The sequence below is a fragment of the Cebus imitator genome, unplaced genomic scaffold (genome assembly GCF_001604975.1).
Source record: "Cebus imitator isolate Cc_AM_T3 unplaced genomic scaffold, Cebus_imitator-1.0 Scaffold679, whole genome shotgun sequence".
NCBI lineage: Eukaryota > Metazoa > Chordata > Mammalia > Primates > Cebidae > Cebus > Cebus imitator.
Genome location: NW_016107994.1, coordinates 143,703 through 149,702, shown reverse-complemented (window position 1 = coordinate 149,702; position 6,000 = coordinate 143,703). Strand labels below are relative to the sequence as shown.

Genomic DNA, 6,000 nt, shown 5'->3' with positions numbered 1-6,000 from the left:
CGTACTTCCTGCCTAGCAGAAGCACTTTTCTAACCTTAAGATTTTGGAATTGATAATTTTAGGAATTTTGTCATCTTTTTGGAATCTGTTATGTCTTGATTGTTCTGTCTTGTGACATTGATGTTTTGACTTTAAGATTTGCAACTACCGCTGGGCGCGGTGGCTCACGCCTGTAATCCCATCACTTTGGGAGGCTGAGGCGGGCAGATCATGAGGTCAAGAGATTGAGATCAGCCTGGTGAAACCCCGTCACTACTAAAAATACAAAAATTAGCTGATTATGGTGGTGTGTGCCTGTAGTTCCAGCTATCTGGGAGGCTGAGACAGGAGAATTGCTAGAACCCGGGAGGTGGAGGTTGCAGTGAGCTGGGATTGCGCCACTGCACTCCAGCCTGGCAACAGAGCGAGACTCCACCTAAAAAAAAAATAATAAAAAATAAGATTTTCAACTGCTTGTAGATGATTCCAAAGGCCCATGCATGTGTACATTTTGCTTAGCATAAATGAAAATCCACCTGCTTTGAGAATGACCTGCAGCAATATGTAGCTCAGCTAGTGAGTGAATCCAGCAGGCAGCTCAGTTTCATTGGGACTTTGTTCTTTATTATCATTGGGTAAACACTTTATGGGAGAAATTTTATGTTGGAGTAATATTCATTAATTAGATGCCTTCATCTCAGATATTAGGAGTTAACTCTCTTTGTAACATTCGGTAGTTTGTTCTTTTCCTTTTATCTAGATATGCAGAGTAGAGTAGAATAAGCAGGAATAGGACAAGAACGTGATTATAGGTACAATGTATTATCATGTGTCTATAGGCATCCTGCTAGCTAACTTTAGTTTTTTTTACTCCTGAAGACTTTTTTAGGCTAGGGGAAAAATAGGTGGGTGAGGAGCTAACATTTTTGTGAATCTCTGCTGTATGCCAGGAACTGTGCTAGATTCATTATATTTGTTGTTTTGTGTAACGCCCAAAGCAAGTGTGTGAGGTAGGAATTATCCCCATTTTGCAGGTAAAATTGAGGCCCAGAGGAGTTAAGTACTCACCCAGGTATCACATATAAGTACCAAAATTGCCATTGAAACCCAAGTCTGTGTGATGGTAAAGTCTCTGCACTTTCTGTCTTACCACTCTCTTCTCGCTGCTTCCAGTCACTCATCCGACGTTGGGGGTGATCACTCGCTCTGTACTAGGCTTTTGAGCCATAAAGATGATGATCTTGTTACCCTCCCACTCTCTCTAGTAGAGATGTGTAAAACCCCAAAGGCTCTCTAATGTACTAATTGGTTTTATTTAAAATTCTGTGTATAGAATTTATTTATAGAGAGAATATCTATAGGAGTAATTTTCAAAGTATTAAGATGCCCATTTGAGAACTCTGTCACTGTGAGTTAAAGTTTGCTTTTTTAACAACTTCATTCAGTAGGCAGGTTTTTCTGTTGAAAAATGTGGATGTCCTCCATAAACCATAATTGCATATATGTAGCATAAATATTGTTTTTTTATTGAATTTGTTGCAGAAATAAGGGCCTCTTTTGTTTAAATGGACTTGCTTTTGAACTGTGAAAATTTAATCGTGATAGTTTATTGGTTCAGCTCTGGAGAAGCTGAGGCAAAGCTATTTTGCTTCAGCCAGAGCTATTTATATACCATCACTGAGAGCTCCTTTTTATATTATTGGTGTTATTGTGTACTAAAAAAAGGAATGTTAGAAGAAAACTTAGCATTTTTTTTTTATTCTATGCCCTTATTCACCACCATGGTATTTTTAGAGGTTATTTCATCTAGCTATATCTATTCAGAAAAGGCTTTATCTTTTTCACAGTAGTGGCAGACAAGAACTCAGCTTGAAGTCATTCCTTCTTAAGCTTTCTTTTTTAAGGGGTGAAAGGATCAGAGAGAGTGGAACTCTGTGTGTGAATTGAGCCTCTTTGTCCTTATCCCCTTCCTGATCAACACATTTGCTTCATCCAGGGAAGAAATAACTATGAATTTAACCCCTTTTCTAAAAGGGGTTAAAACGTAGACTGTTTCTTTTAGTTTATCTATGCGGAAAGAAAGTCTATGGCCTTAGAAGTTTATCCTTACTTCTGTTTTGCTTCTGGAGAAGATCATTATTCTGTTTTGCCTTCCTTTTAGAAGAGTGCTTTGCTGAACAGGGCAGTCAGGTAATCATTTATTGTTGCACATATCTGCTGAATTGGATAAGTGGAAGAATAACAGCACTGTGGCTGCTCCAGTGGCTGGAATTTGTGAGCTAAAAACTGGGGGACAAAGTAAGTTTTAAAAGAACATCATACACTTCAAACAATGTCCTTATAACAGAGCTAAGTTTGGAAACACTAGTAAATTTGCGGCCCTGTAAGTGGAGTAGTTGAATCTCCACAGAAGCATCTGATTTCAGCCCACATATGGGGCCTTAGCAGCTTGAATGCAGATGGGCGTAGCCTCGGAGTCAAGACTTGTCGAGTGCACATGGATCCTCGTAGCTGGCCACAGTCATAGCAGCATGTTGTATTTAGTGCTATTTTCCTCGAATATGGACATCTGTCTGCCTTGATATTTACCTACTGTTGGTCATCCATCCATCCATTCATGTTGTCTTTGAAATAGTAGACTACTGGTTTATTTTGGTTTATTACCTGCCTTATGAGATATATTGTAATAATATGTGAGGTTCCATTTTTATCTTATCCTATAACATGAAATGGTATGTTTCCAAAGACAGATTACATAAGACCATTTCACTTAAAATGTAGTGGATTATGTACGTATTTGGATTCTGGGAGGGACAGCCTAGATGTCAGATTTCGTGACTGCAAATCAATTTGCAAAAGGCTCTGTGAAGGATAATACTTAATATAATTCAACTTCTCTTCCATTAACATCTTGAACTCTGGTGCAAAGTTTTGTATTTTTATTCTAGAAATATAGCTGACATTAGCATTCAGGTATATAGTTCAGTTTATCTCTAGTGAAAAGTCTTTTACAATTAAATACAGCACAAAGAACATGGAAAATCAATAATATTTCATTTCGTTTAAGTAAGATCTTTCTATATACACTTGTTTGGGTTGCTTATAAATTTCTTTTTTTACAGAAGTATTTTATAATAGATGTCAGTTACAGATTTAACTGTAGCAAAAAATAGTACAGGTTCTGTAGTAGCTTTAATATATCAGGTAAAAAACTGCTTAGCTAAGTATCAGTGTAGGATAGTGGTATAGTCTCCTAAACGATATTTTTAAAATGTAGTAATATTAATAGGAGAGCATTTAGGACTATAACATGCGGAATATTGTAGAATTCAGCATACTGTGCTTTAAGATATTTAAAACGTTTCCTTATTGGTCTATTTATCATAACCCTTTACACAGAGTAGACATACTACAAACATTTGTTGATGGGTGTGAACTTGCATCAAAAATTTTTTTAATCTAATTACTCTCCTACTAGTGATAGAAGATTTAATTACTTTAGTGTTATCTTTGTAGTCTAAAAATACTATCCTAATATTACCTACAGTTCAAACTGAATTCTCGTGGCATTAGCAAGTGATTGATAGAATTGGTTAAAACTAATTTGTTAAAGTATTAGAAGCTGAACATTGGGCAGATTCACTTTCTTAATAGCCATGTATGCATCAGTTAGTTTAAAAGCACCCTCTAGGGGTGTTACTAAGGAAACATTTCCTTCTTTTTTCAGAAATAGCTAACCTGAGTACAAATTAACTACTCATCAGATTCTGCTTATTCACAAATGTGACCACACTGGTATTTAATGTGGCTGCCAAAGTAGATAGAATAGTATTTTAAATTGTCTTCACCACCGAAATATGTAAACTGGAGACAATTTTGCTTCATTAATATATGCTTGAGGGTAAATGAAGGATGGATGTGGGTTGTTGTTCTTAGGTGGCTTTCACAGGTAGGGCTCTGTAAAAGGCATTTCCTGCCTGTGAGATTTGTTTCTGCTTATGGGAGGTTGATGAATTTCAGAGTAAATTAGATAGACAGAAGCCAGTTAAGACTTTGGTAAATAACATAAGTGAAGAAAAATAAGCATTTAATATCTAAATGAAAATATGTAACTGCTTTAAAAATACTCAGCATTTAAATTTGTAACCTAATTATAGGAGATGAAAATATATAAATGAAACAGGAATTCTCCTCTTTATTAACCCTGGCGTGGTACTGAAAAATTATGAATTGTTCTAATTGCTGGAAAAACTGTTGATTTGTTCCATTTAATTATCTTATTGTTTCACTTTTCATAGTATGGGAATATTAGTTTAAGAAGGAGGGACCAGGGCCAGGTACGGTGGCTCACGCCTATAATCCTAACACTTTGGGAAGCCAGGGTTGGTGGATCACCTGAGGTCAGGAGTTCGAGACCAGCCTGACCAAAATGGTGAAACCCTGTCTCTACTAAAAATACAAAACTTAGCCAAGCGTGATGGCGCATGCATCTGTAACCCAGCTACTCTGGAGGCTGAGTCAGGAGAATCGCTTGAACTCTGGAGGCGGAGGTTGCAGTGAACCAAGATCGGGCCACTGCACTGCAGCCTGGGCAACAAGAGCGAAACTCCATCTCAAAAAAAAAAGGAGGGACCAGGATACATACACACAACACACACACACACACACACACACACATACACACTGACTTACTCACTCACTCACTCTATTTTTTTGAGACAGAGTTTCGCTCTGTGCCCAAGCTGGAGTGCAGTGGCATGATCTCGGCTCACTGCAACCTCCGCCTCCCAAGCTCAAGTGATTCTCATGCCTTAGCCTCCGGAGTAGCTGGGACTACAGGTGACCACCACCATGTCTGGCTAATTTTGTATTTTCAGTAGATACGGGGTTTTACCATGTTGGCCAGGCTGGTCTCAAACTCCTCACCTCAAGTGATCCACCCACCTCGGCCCCCCAAAAATGCTGGGATTATAGGTGTGAACCACCGCTCCTGGCCCAGGATATTTTTATATGTCTAAGAAAAGATGCTTGTTTGTTTGTTTCTGGAAATGATAATGACTTTTGTCTCTTTAAATATTTCTCTATACTTTAAATAACAGAAGAGAAAGGCTTATCACATATAACTAACATTTATTAATAGCTTCATTAGGTATGGCCACTGTAGATGTTAACTTTTTGACTATAAAAGGAATGAATTAATTTTAGTGATCTAAGATTTTTATAATTCCAACATTCTGATAATGAATCTTATATCCTAAAATTTTAAAATGATAATTCAAAAATTTTTAGGTCAGAGTATAAAATATATGTACTGATTGACAGAAGTGAAAATGGTTTTGGTCTTAAGTAGACTCATTAATAATTCATAAACCTGGTAGGAATTTTCCTCTTAATCTTTACCTAACAAAAGATGGAGTTAGTCATCTATGTGCTTCAGGCATGAAAAAATTCCTCTGGGACTCAGTGTGGGATCAGAGTATCTTGGCCTTTGAAGCTGGAGAAGTGTCATTTCTTGCTTTCTCCACTTGGGTACTCTGTGAGCCCCTGGCTGTTTGGTGTATCCTTAGAGTTTATATGTTTTGTCTGTGATTAGAGAAGCTCAGTGCAAATGGGTTTGTTTAGCTGCAGATGCAGTTGGGCAGATACAGATTTCAACACTTTTTAAAGGTCTTATAAGGGGAAGAAAGTAAAATTTTAGGTCAAATAGTTGCCAACTTAATATTGACTTAGAATTATTAAACTGCCACTTATATACATGTGACATTTGATACTTGTATATTTTTATTATGTTTTCTACTATTGAATATATTTTATTTTTCAGAATGGGACAATTTTTAGTTTTAGTTGCCTTTTTTTTCTGTTTTGTTACCCAGGCTGGTGTTGAACTCTTGGGCTCAAGCTTGGACTATGGGAGTTGGTATCTTCTTTTTAATTGATTAAGGGGATTGTTCATTTTAATGTTGTGTGATTTAAAGGAAATACATTTATAAACTACCTTTTCCTAAACAATTTGCATACTAA

General features: G+C 36.9%; 1 protein-coding gene across 2 annotated transcripts in view; it reads left to right on the top strand.

The window, feature by feature from the left end:
- The window catches only part of SEPSECS (Sep (O-phosphoserine) tRNA:Sec (selenocysteine) tRNA synthase), a 40,693-nt gene that overhangs the window by 26,474 nt on the left and 8,219 nt on the right, over positions 1-6,000 (top strand). The gene's annotated exons all lie outside the window — the stretch shown is intronic.